Raw genomic sequence first — 13,707 nt, forward strand, 5'->3', positions numbered from 1 at the left:
CTATGTTTATAGTTCTGAGGAGCACTGAATTGCTTTCTACAGATCATATTCCCAATAGAAATATATGAAGTTTGTACTTTCTCCACCTCCTTAATAGCACTTGATAAATTTTAAAGACATCCCAGTATTGTGGAATGCTATTTCATTGTGGTTTTGATTCTCATGGCCCTAATGACTAATTTTGTTTTTTTTCCTCAAAAATACTTTTGGCTATTGTTATACATTGTTTGTATATATGTATTTAAATGTTTTCCAATTTTAAAAAGTTCTTATTTTTTCACTGCTGTGACGCAAGAATGTTTTTTCTGTATGCTTGATCAATATCAGGAATATAATTTCCAAATATTTCTCCCATTTTGTAGATAGTATTTTTAACTTCCTTGATAATGACCTTTGACAAAGTCTTTAATTTTGATGATATCTGATTTGTCTATATTTTTGCATAGGACACAGGCCTAATCCCAGATGTTGATTAGTTATTCTTCTGATATTTTTGCTGAGAGTTTTATGGTTCCCTTTTTTATATTTAGGTCAGTAATCTATTTTAAGTTAAATTTTTACATATGTTGAAGTAAAATGCCAACTTCATTCTTTTCCAATGTATTCAGGTGACCCACCACAAATTGTCCAAGAGACTATTCCTTCTCTAATGAATAGTCTTTAAACTCTTGGCAAATTTCAATTGCTCTTATCTTTCTTTAGCATTTTAAGTATGTTCTTAACACTTTATTTAAAATAATTGTCCAGTAATTCCAAAGTCTATGGTTCCTCAGGGTCAATTTCTGTTAATTTTATCAGGCTATTTTTTTTTTTTTGTACCAGGGAATGAATTCACAGACACTCAACTACTGAGCCACATCCCTAACTCTATTTCACTTTTTATTTAGAGACAGAGTCTCACTAAGTTGCTTAGCACATCACTTTTGCTGAGACTGGCTTTGAACTCAAGATTCTCTTGCCTCAACCTCTTGAGCCACTGAGATTATAGGGCGTGTGCCACCACACCCAGTAGATCTCCCTTTCTTATTCCACTACCTGTTTCATAACTTTTCTTGAAAATAGAATATCTTAGATATTATAATGCAGTATTATTGAAAATTAGATTTTTAAAAAATATATGACAATAGTAGAATGACTTTCATTCATTATTACCGATTTACAGCACAATTTTTTTTTTTTTTTGGTAAATCTGTATTCTTTTCTCACCTTAGGGTTTGTTTCTGTTGTTTTATAAAATATGTAGCTATTTGTTTGGTTGGTTGCTTTTTAAAAATTCAGATTCTGTATATTTGTTTTGTAATTTTGTATGTGTTCCTTTTGAGAAAGATTTCCGTAAATAATATTGACCAAAAAATTGAAAAAGAGTAGAAATAAAAATGAAAGAAAAGAATAAAAATTTTTTAAAAAAGGAGCCATTACATTTCATAAAATGAGTAAAAATATTTATAGATATTACACAATTGCATGATGATAGTTTCCATTTACTTTGCTAATAAGGATTATTGAATAAATAATGACTGTTATATCTTGGGTGTTTTGCATATACAATCCTACTTAATTATCAAAAATACTTATAAGAAAGGTATTAGTTTATCTTAGTTTTGGCTGACAAACCTGAGACTCACATTTAATTTTTAACTATATTTACTAGAGGCATAAGCCCAGTTTTGTCTTTCTACTCAATTGTATTCCTTTACATAAAACATTATCATTTGTTAACAGAATAACTTCCTGTAAACTCTGATTTTTGTTTAGTAGAAACTTTATTTACATCAAGCTTACTATAATCATGTATATCTTGGGAAAAATGAAAGAAAATTTTACATTAAAGCTTTTGAAGAAACAGAACTTTTCCACATACAAATTGAGCATAGACAAGAAACAAAAGATTAATTTGCATAATACACTGAAAAAGCATTATCTAGTTCTTTCCCCTGCAATTCTTTCACAAATTGCCTGGATGCATGGTAAACTAAAATTGCAAATTTGAATTTCTACATTAGTTATTATAATTGTCAAAAAGCCATAATGGAAGTACCCAAAAACTGTAATCTGTGTATGTCAAAGGGAATATCAAGATCTTCTTAATAGTAAATTTTCTCAAAATAGCCATCTCTGTTAAGTGAAATACTTAGGCTTTAGTGATACACAGTTGGTTCTCCCTCTTCCTATTTGAGGATTCTCTTTTTTAAACTCCTGCCCAACCCATGACTCTCAGTCCCATTTCTCCTTCAATAAGCCATCTGAACCCATATCCTGATCTGCCCTCTGCCCTGTGGTAGATTCAATAATGGAGTCCCAAAGATGTTCACATCCTAATCTCCAGGTAAATAGCTTGGGCAGAGGGAACTTGCACACGTAGTTAACTTGAAGTTCTTGTTGTGGGAGCTTTATATGGTAATGTCTGGTTAATTCATGAGAGTTATGAGAGTTTCTGTAAAAGGGAGGCAGAGGGGTCAGAGGTAGAAAAAGTCACGTGATGATGAAGAGATCCACTTTGAAGATGAAGGAAGGGCAACCTCTGTAAAATAGAAAAAGCTAGGAAACATTCTTTCCTGGAGTAACCAGAGGAATACAATCTTGCCTAGGCCTTAATATTAGCTGTGTAAGACTCACTTTGGACTTTTAATCATCCAAAATGCAAGGTAATATATTTATTAATTTTGGACCACTAAGTTTGTGAAAATCTATTATAACAACAAGACAATAATACAATACCTTACTCTCCTCTTTCTTTATGACCAATAATCTCATATCTGAAGGATATCTTTAAAAAGTTTTGAAAAGCAGTTTGGTAGAGAAGCCTGGGGTTGTGGATTAGTGGTAGAGAGCTCACCTTGCATGGGTGAGACCCTGGGTTCGATATTCAGCACCACATAAAAAAATAAATAAGTGAAATAAACGTGTTGTTTCCAACTACAACTTAAAAATAAATATATATTTTTTAAAAAAAGTAAATAGAAGAAGTCTGCAAAACTCTGTGAGGAAATGAGAATGTGAAGTTGGCCAGATATATTTTTGAAGCTAGAGAATGATCACCTGAATATGGTTAGATTTTAGAATTTTATTAAATGGGATATTTCGGGCACATTTGTTCCAAAGTGACTAATTTATGATCAGGTGTAAATATAGTTTTGCCTAATATTTTTGAACATTATTACATTTATAGAAAGTAAAACAGTTCATACAGAGAGTTGCAACATATGCTCTTTTGAGCTCTAATTCTCTGATATTTTCCCATTATTACCATCTTGCTTGGTGTGATATATTTGTCCTAATTGAGGAAGCCTCAGTGAAACATAGTCATTCAATTCCATAGTTTACCTTGAGGCTTATTCTTTGTGGCATAAGAAGAGTATATGTATTTTGACAAATTTGCAGATTCATATGACAATTATAGTATCACACATACCAAATAATTCCACTGCCCTAAAATCCAAGTTTATTAAATATATTCTTGCATTCATATCATCTCTATACTTCCATATTCTAAAACTTATTTTTTACTTATTAAAAACAAATTATTTTGCTTGGCATATTGTTGAGAACCAGTGTGTTTCCACAGGGAGAACAACAGCCAATTTGGATTACAGAGAAATTAACAAAAGTGATTTCTACAGACCAAAAAGAGGATGACTTGGCTCAAATCCATAACAGCTGATATCCTTATATCTGCAACAGTGGTTCTCCCACATCTGGAGGCTAATGAATAATGAACACCATTAAAGCCTATTTCAAATGTAAAAAACCTTGGGGCTTACTTGTGGAAATACCTTCAGACCCATTATGCAAGTTACAGGAAAAAGGATGGGATATCCAAAGAAGAGTCAAATCCAGGTGGTAACCAGGATGCCTTTTTCAATATCTATTTTATTATTGCCTTTTCCCACATCATGAAATTCTATTTTATTTTTGAGCTCATACAGACCTAGGTTAATGTTTTTCTGATCATTTCTATTTTTTGACTGTGGAGTTTTTAAACATTGCAATGGAGATTTCACCTGTGAAAAGCTACAAGGCCTTTACTATTATGTTATGTGTTGTGTGTATTGTGTTATGTGTGCACACTTGTGTTTTGTGTTGTATGTCTGTATGTGCATATGTCCACGTATCATATATGAGAAGCGCTCATAAAAAATGGATCCAAATATTTTTTTTATTCACGTGATTTAAATGGTTTAATTTAAATTGGGTAAACAGCTGCTGAGGATTGTTTTAATATGTGAACAAAAAAGGAGGTTAACAGATCTGTTTGTTTACTTTCACCTTTCCTTTTCATTATATCTAATTCTATTCAGGAAACTAAATTGTTTAGAAAATTGCTTTTTTTAGTGCCTGCTGAAATGCTACATAATTTTTTTTTTTTTAGTCATCGTTGCCAGAATTCCTATCTTCATCCCAGTGCCGGTGAAGACATACATAAAACCAAACTACAGCTTCTGCCATAGCTATCACAAAAAACTGTATAAACTGATGCATCAATGAATAATGTAACTCAACAAGTGATGCTCAATCAAGGAGTCGATTTACTTTGGGAGGAAATGGACATATTAATGGATTCCTCTGCTTTGAACTGCTTGCAGGACTTGCCGGGACTGTGCATCACTTGTATGCATTGTGAACTATCTGTTGGTGCATCGAATTGTCATAGTGCTGGGGTATCTTTGCTGATGGTGTCATTGGTGGTACAATTTTTCCAAAAGGAACCATCATTTGGCTTGGTGTCATGGCATTTTGCATCCTCCTTTCTGCTTGTGATAGTCTAAAATTTGGGGGCCAACAAAGGGGGAGGCAAAGAACCTCATCCCCCCTCTGGTGCAAAGGCCAAATTTGGGGGCCAACAGAGGTGAGGCAAAAAACCTCACCTCCCCCCCCCACTGGTGCAAAGGCCTATCCACAAGTATGGCTGTATGCTGGACCGGTAGTCAATGACAGGTAAGATCCAATTGCAATGGTACCAACCTAAGACAGGAGGCTGTCGCCTTGAGGTCAGCTCATCCAATGGTGGGTAAGGGCCATATGTAGTATTGGACAACCTAAGACAGGCATGGTCCCTAAGCCACATGCTTGTTGTTTAATTAAACAGAAGGGGGAAGATGTTAAGGGCCACAGCCAAGTCTGGATGCATGGCATTTTGCCAGAAGGGAGTGGTTAAGGGGTGTTGCTAGTGAGCCATTGAGATGATGATGGTTATGTTAACCTGTGTATTCAATTGTATATAGACCTTTACTGTCCGGCAATAGGGTTGCTCTTGCAGCCTTGCCCCCCCCCCCACCTCCCTGCTACTTTGGAGTTCCCTTTCCCGTTGAGTTCTTGTGGGGTCCGGGAGAGTAGTCTCAGGGCTGGTGGAGAACTGGGAGAGTTCCTGGGGAGCCTGTGTGGAGTGCTGGTGGAGTTCAGGCAATAAAGTTTCCTGTTTGAACATTCAAGTGCTTTGTGGCGGCTCAGTGATTTGTGCCCAGCCAGACTGCGGCAGCATATAAAACCATCTAGGACGACACACCAATTCTTCTAGGATTGGCTGCCCAAACCTACTTCTTCCAAAGACAAACTTGACTATTCATTGTAACAGTTTGTTCATTCATTGGGATAGCTTAGTCTTTCTTGTGACCATGTATTGACTCTTGAAGTTTTCACTACCAGAATGATTCTTCATGTTTCTCCAAAAACTGTACAAAAGTTCCTACCCCAAGTTAGATTTTTTTACCACTCTGTGCTATGCCAGGGCTTTTTGTCTTATGAATTCCCAAAGCAAGCATTGTCTCTATTCTATTTAGTTCATAGTTAAACATGGACCATCCTAGACCCTATTGTGTTATATCAGCTGTGATTATTACTAAATTTTTATTAAGTGCATATTCTGAATGTGTGGAATTATCATGAAAGTAAAGGAATGTTTTTCAAATTTTCATTGAGATCAGTAGAGAATATTCAGTCACTTAATGTGTTTGTATTGATTATCAATAACATATATTATTAGTATCTCTCTCTATATAATACATGTATATAAGTATGTATGTATATATATGTATGTATGAATGTATATAAACATATATGAATGTATATATATAAAAGTCTCTGAAGATCAGAATTCTTATTGTGAGTGGGAGGACAGTGACAGTATGCGTAGCATCTTTATTTTCATTAAGGAAATCATTCTTGTGTGGCTTATTTTATTAAAAATAATAAAAATGATCATAGAATATTAACAATACAGCAAAATATGTGAACTAGAAAAGAAGCATAGATTAAAAATAGCATAATACTGTTATGAGGAGACCACTCAGAAAACACACTAATTCCAAATTTGATACAAATCAAAGAATTTTATTTTGCCAATTTTACCTGACCAGGGTCTGTTTCTGTCAGAGTCCAGGCTCTCTAAAAGAACAACCTCGAGTTGTTGGTGGCCAAAGTATTTAAGGAAGAAAATAGGGAGTAAAACCACACCCTGGGGACTTTCTTATGGAATTTTGTGATATTTTGTAAATTGCAAAATTACAGGGGCTGAAAATGCAGTTAGCAGAGCAAAAACAGACAACCCCATCCTCATTTTACATCCTCATTTGCAGGTGCACAAAGTACAGAAAAACATTTTTTTTAACATTTAAAACAACTTATGTAACAGTTTCACACAGGAACCATAAAGATGGAGTCACTATGGCTATACCTACTTATGTTTGATCATAGCCATTTTTTTTTAATAAATTCTCTTTTTTTTTAGAGAGAGAGAGAATTTTTAATATTTATTTTTTAGATTTCCGCGGACACAACATCTTTGTTTGTATGTGGTGCTGAGGATCGAACCCGGGCCCAACGCATGCCAGGCCAGCGCACTACCACTTGAGCCACATCCCCAGCCCCATAGCCATTTTTTATTTATTTATTTACTTATTTTATTTATTTATTTTTTTATTGGTTGTTCACAACATTACAAAGCTCTTGACATATCATATTTCATACATTAGATTGAAGTGGGTTATGAACTCCCAATTTTACCCCAAATGCAGATTGCAGAATCATGTCGGTTACACATCCACAATTTTACATAATGCCCAATTAGTAATTGCTGAATTCTGCTACCTTTCCTATCCCCTACTATCCCCGAGGGGAGGGGGGATAGTAGGCCATAGCCATTTTTTAACCACTGTTCTAGTAACCTATATCCATCTCTACATTTATCTGTAACTATCTGTAACTATATTTCAGATAGTTATGAGCTTACACTTATCATCTTACATTGTCTGTATCTTATTACTAACTACTTAAATCCTATGTCTTAGAGTGATTATACTGTTGTGTTGTTACCTCTTCTATCTTACAACTAGGGCAGACTGGAGTAACTTAACATTACTAATTTTATAACACTTATCTTATATTCCTGTTATGCTTACTACTTAATGTTTCATTAACCTATAATTTCTAATCCATAACCTATAACCTATAACCTATAACCTGTATTGATTAATTTTAGTCTATAACATTACAAGGTAGAGCAGATTGTTGGTGGGTTACTAACAGTACTTTCTAGGCTCAAAATTCAAGTTCAAGGGGATCATGTGAATCTCCTTGGCCAGTGTGGCCAGGAGGGGTTGTAAGAGGGTCTTGAGGGGATACACAAACACTAGTATAGAAAATGAAAATTTTCAAATCTGTAAGTTCTGCTTTTTCTCTTACATTATTTTTCCTTCATTTATTCACTTGTGCATCCTTCCACCACACTGTGTATTACATGAATGCTTGTATGTGTGTGTGTGTGTGTGTGTGTGTGTGTGTGTGTGTGTGTGTGTGCACATAAGTGAAAGTGCAAGCTTTAGGCCCTCTCCCTAGGGCTACAGCATTTGCCTAGCTGTAGAAACACAAAGGTCTCTTTAAAGAGAGATAACTCATCTTGTTTCAACAGTCATTCTCTCTCTTTTAAATTTTTATTTGTTCTTATTGGATATACATGAAAGTAGAGTGTATTTTGACATGTTATGCATACATGAAGTATAATTTGTTGTAAATTTGGATCCCGTTCTCGTAGTTGTACATGAAGTGGAGATTCACTGGTGGTGTATTCATGTATGAACACAGGAAAGTCATGTCTAATTCATGCCACTTTCAATTCTATTCATTTGCCCATTCCTTTCCCTTCATTCCTCTTTGTCTAATCCACTTAATTTTTATTTCTCCCCCCCCTTCATTTTGTATTAGAATCCGCATTGCATTTCCCTTAATGAAAATATCCACTGATAAATGGCTACCCTGTATACATCCAGATACAGATATAGCAATTACCTGCTGAGTGTCTCAGCCTGCAGCGAGAAAACTGAGGAATCCATGATGGTGATGCTTTCATGTTTGATCTCCTTTGGAAAGGGGGTATTCACTTTGTGGGGTAGCCTAAGTTAGTGGGAGAATCAGTTGGAAAGGGAAGGCAGTCTTCTTTACCCTATCCAAAGTTTATGTTCTTCCCCTCTATTTCATTAAACGTTGCAGTAATGGAATGGAAAAAAAAAGATGCTATTTAATATGCCCAAGGTCTTACAGCTATAAAGTGGTGAAATCTGTATTGAAAACCAATTTAATGTGACACCAAAACTCATGCAACCCTTACAAGGGGTTAATTATTTAGGTTTTCTTTCCTACTTAGGAAAGTGTTTTAAAAGTTAATGAAAATTACTTGAAAACACAATTTCTGTCTTTCCCTACTGAGTTACAGTCCTACAAAAGAAGAAAATTAAAAATAAAAAACTGAAACAAAAACAAATAATAATTGGCCTCCCAGTGCCAAGATCATTAGTGGGCTTGTTCATGATAAGTTTAGGAGCCTGAGCCTCTATTGTTCACTTTAATAATCTGAGAAACTCACTGAAATCCCACATCTTGTGTACTTAATTCGGCCTCTACATCTAACTAGAACAATTTTGATGCTTGTGGATACTATTTTAATTGCTAATGATCACTGATTTGGGGGGTTAATATTAACAAGTTCTCCTATTTAAAGTGAGTACAAAATAGGGCTTTTTTAAAAAATTATTATTATTATTAACATCAGTATCCTAGAAAACTGTGGTCATCTGTTCAGTGAGAGAAAAGGCCACTTTGAGTCTAGGTGTACTAGAGTGCTCAGAATTTAATAGATGTTTCAAATGTATTTGATAACTGTGCTTGGGGTAGGTTTGGTTGCTAGAACAACCATTTAGCATATGTTATACCATATGCTAAAATTCTTGTCCATTGCCCATACAGCATGTCTCAAAAAACAACTGTGGGGAAGAACACTTCTTTTTTTTTTTTCTTTTCTTTTCTCAAATGTCAGTAGAACAATCACTGATTCTGATTCATAAAGATGTGTGGAATTCCTGACTACGTGTCGGTTGCAGTGTTAATTACTGTAGATACTGTGCAGAAGAGCATTTCATATACAAAATTTAGCTCAGTAGCAAAGCATTTGTCTAACATGCTCAAACCCTTAGTTCCATCCCCAGTACTGCAAAAATAAAGAAAGAAAGAAAAAAAGAAAGAAAGGAAAGAAGGCAGGAAGCATAGAATTAGTTTCATTGTTATTTCCAAAGCTAGGTTACTAATGAAGGAAAATCTCAAAGGTATTCATAAAATTGGGAGAGACAGAGAGTGAAAGGTGGTGGGGAGGAGGGAGAGAGAGAGAGAGAGAGAGAGAGAGAGAGAGAGAGAGAGAGATATGAATGGCTCTGGACTGCCTTTTCAGAATTCTTTGGCTGTGGCTAAGGGACTCCATCTGAACCTAATTAAGAAACGAGATGTTTCAGTGGTCTCTATAATTTTTCCTTGTTAACTCAATCCACTGAGACATGAATGTGATGATCTTCATTGCTGCTCTATGTTATGAGGTGAAGCAGACCTTTGTCTTTTTACCCTGGGAGAAGGACAACTCTTATGGTGTCACAGAATTGATAATTCAAAAAATTTTGAGAGTTAAATTTTTGCTTGCCTTTAATGTGTTCTTCCCACTCTGCCACACATCAAGGTATTGTTAAAAAACAAAAAGGAAAAAAAAAAACACATATAGCAATCAGATGGTCCAGAGATTCTTGATTGTTCTCCTTTAACTTAATACTTTATTGGATGGGTTTATTGAAAGTCTTTAAATAGAATGATACAGTATCATTTAAGTGTGAATATGGCAATCAGTTTTTGTAATACTAAGAAAAATAATGACAAAATAAAGGGCACAAGACTAACAATATCTGTCATTTACTGAGTATATGCAATTTTTCCAAGCAAAACAGGTGTGTAAAATAAAAATTCTTGCCTTGCATGTGAGTGTACAAGTATAGAGAAGTTAACCAACTTTGAGTTGTAATTTAAAACTAACACTCCTGGTGCCCCAACTCACATTGTTAACCACAATGCAGGGCTCCACAAACATTTTCATAGGTGCCTACCTTGTATGCATTTTTATGATCCATAAGGCAGCTGTGTTTTAAACATGCACACTTAGAAAAAGTAAGAATATTCATCTGCATATAAAATGCTCCATTGCTTCCTCAAAATGTTTATTTCTGCCTATAGGGTCATTTCAGACCTAGTTTTTTGCTTCTTCTCACTTTCTTTGCAAATCCGCATGTTATTTGGTTAACAAATAAATCTCCTAAAAGATCTAAAATTTGTGAAAAGAGAGAAAATTAAACAGAGAAAATCAGACTTAGTCTGCAAACACTTGGGTCATGTTTGTTAAAATCTTCCAGTCACATGTCTAGGAAAAACAACAGCAATGGTCCATAGTAAACCTTTCCACACTTAATTTTTTTAATATATTTTCCAAAGGTGATCTTATCAAGATGATTCAAATTTTGAACCATAATACAGACTCTTAAAGAAAGTCTTGTGCCACTAGAGAAAGCTCACTATGCACCAGAGAAGGGAAGTTCAGCAACATGAGGAAGCTATGCTGTGGTTTTAACTCTGGAAAGAGCCACAATACACAATGACACAGGGATGTTAGCTTATTGTGTGGAGTCTTCTTTTGTCTTCCTGATGTATTATTAACACCTTGTAAATAAGGACTCTCAATGTACCAGTCTGCAAGGATTTTCACCAGCCAGCCCTGCCCCAGGGAACTACGCTTAATAATAAAAGGAATGAAATCAGCATGAGTCTCATGTCATTTGGTTTAAGTTGGGCCTCAGTCTCTAGGCACAGGAAGGATTTTTAATTATAATCATGAATAGATATGTTTATTTTATTCTCCCTTAAATGACTTAAATTTCAACTAAACCAATCAGTATGCTTCTATTTGGGTTACATGGAAGAACTCTGTGAATACTGTCTCTTGGTCTTATGTTGGACTTCAGTGTTCCCACATTACACATTTTATTACTGTATTTTGTAACTTGCCCATTTGCCAAGATAATTCACTTTTCATCAGCTGCCTCTTAGCTCCCTGTTGCTTTCCATTTTTTCTCTCTCACTTGGCTCTATATATTAATTTACAATTTCTGCCATGTCCTAGGGTTACTTTTGCTTTAGCAGAGCCATAATAAATGTAAGCTCAACAGCTTTATCACACAAAGGAGGGCTTGAATTTTTTCATGAGTAGTCCAAAAATACATATAGCAATATTGCAAAGAAGCTAGAAGGTTTTTGATTTATATTGATGGATGAGACTTAATTTTTCATTTTGAGGAAGATGTTCAATTAATATTTGCAGGTGCAAATGTATGTGTATGTAAAGAAAAAATGTTTTCCAGAGAAGCAGAACCAATGGAATGCACACACACACACACACACACACAGATGAGAGAGAGAGGGAGAGAAGAGATTCTTAGATTGACTTACAGTATTGAAAGCAGAATAGTCCTACAATAACTGTCTAGAGGCTGGAGAGCCTAGGGAAACAGTTAGCTTCTCAGTTTAAGAAGCTAGAAGTCACAGAATGACAGAGAGGCCAATGATACAGTCCCTGTCCAAAGCCCTGAAAACTTGATCAAAAACTGTTGGTGCATTCAAATATGGGAGAGAACACTGGGTCTTTTTTTGGGGGGGGGGTTGGGTTATTTCACTTAGCATGGTATTCTCCAGTTCCATCCATTTACCAGCAAATGTCATAATTTAATTCTTCTTTAATAGTGAGTGATATTCCATTGTGTATATATACCACATTTTCCTTATCTATTCACATGTTGAAGGACAGGTAGGTTGTTTCCATGTTCTTTCTGATACCTGCATACTAACGGCCAAGAAGGGAGGCTGGGGAGGGGAAGACTAGAAATTCATTGGGTTAGACACAAAAGAATGAAGGGAAAGAGAGCAGGGATAGGAAGGACAGTAGAATTAATTGGACATGACTTTCCCAGCCTTATATTTGAATATATGACAAGGGTAACTCCACTTCATGTACAACCACAGAAGGGGATCTTAAATACAATAAGTTGTATTCCATGTATGTATAATTTGCCAAAATACATTTTAGTATCATGTATAACCAAAAAGAATAACAATAACAAAAAGAACAGTGGGTGCAAGTCTGCATTCAAAGACTGAAGAGCCTGGAGTCTAGTGTCCATGAGTGACAGCAGCAAAACAAAAACAAAACAAATAAACAAACAAAAACATTTGCTGGAAAAGTGTTGAGCACATGCGAGTGTGTTGGGTTCCCCCTTCTTCTGCTGTTTCACTCCATGTGGGCTCCTCAGCCTACAGGATGGTGTCGCCCCTATTCAGGGCAGTTCTTCCCCACTCAGTTTGCTGACCCACACACCAATGTTCTCTGTAGAGCTCCTCACAGACACACCCAGTAGTGTGCTGTCCCATCTCTAGGTATCTCTTGATTCAATGAAGTTGAGAACCAAAATAGCCATCACATATTCAAAATCTAAATTTTGGCAGGAGGGAAACTCCGGTTCAAAAAGAGACCTTATTTGCACAAATACCAATAATTTCTACTCAGTTCATCATAACCCTGTTCACTGAATCCTTCTTTATTTTAGTAAAGAAGTGATCTTTCTTTATTTAGCAGAGTAGTTGATGTCAGTCTATGCCACGGTTAGCAATCATCCTGCTAAAGTAGAAATTATCTGAATCTATTAAGAGAGAGTTGAATATGCTTCCTGCCACAATTTTTCTTGGGTAAGGCAAGTGATGGTGTTTGCAATAGTGGCATGGGTTTTTGAGCCCAAGGCTGATTTAACTGAAAGCTTTGACTGTCTGAGATGCCTTTGAAGAACTAGTGTGACAAGTGATATCTTCAGGAATTAAACGATTAAGACATATTTCTTTAAACCAAGTAGAGGAAGGATTACTTATTCATTGTGGGCATCAAAGTTATTGACAATAACAATAGGTTTTATGCATATTGATTCTTCAAATACTCAAAACTATTATGTTTTTCTTGTTTTTCAGACAAGAAAATTGAGGCACTGAGAGTTTAAGGAAGTTGCATGAAATAAAACAGAGGATACCCTATTTCTTTTCAGATCTCTCACTTTGATGTATGGTATCTGAAATAGCACAATAATAACAATTAGTGCCTCAAACACTCTGAAGTGAAAATCCAATGTATGTTTTAGGTAATTTGTTATAATTGACATTAAGGTTGTCGAGTGCCTTCTTCCCTCAGTGTCAGTCCTGATACCTGAGATCCAAGGTATAAGTATGAGAATGTCTACTCTCTTTTCCTGGCCTGGACAGCCTTCCATTCTGCTTTCTGCTCACATCCAAGTGCCAAGGAACTAAGATCTTGCA

The sequence above is a fragment of the Ictidomys tridecemlineatus genome, chromosome 7, assembly GCF_052094955.1.
Source record: "Ictidomys tridecemlineatus isolate mIctTri1 chromosome 7, mIctTri1.hap1, whole genome shotgun sequence".
Classification (NCBI taxonomy): Eukaryota; Metazoa; Chordata; class Mammalia; order Rodentia; family Sciuridae; genus Ictidomys; species Ictidomys tridecemlineatus.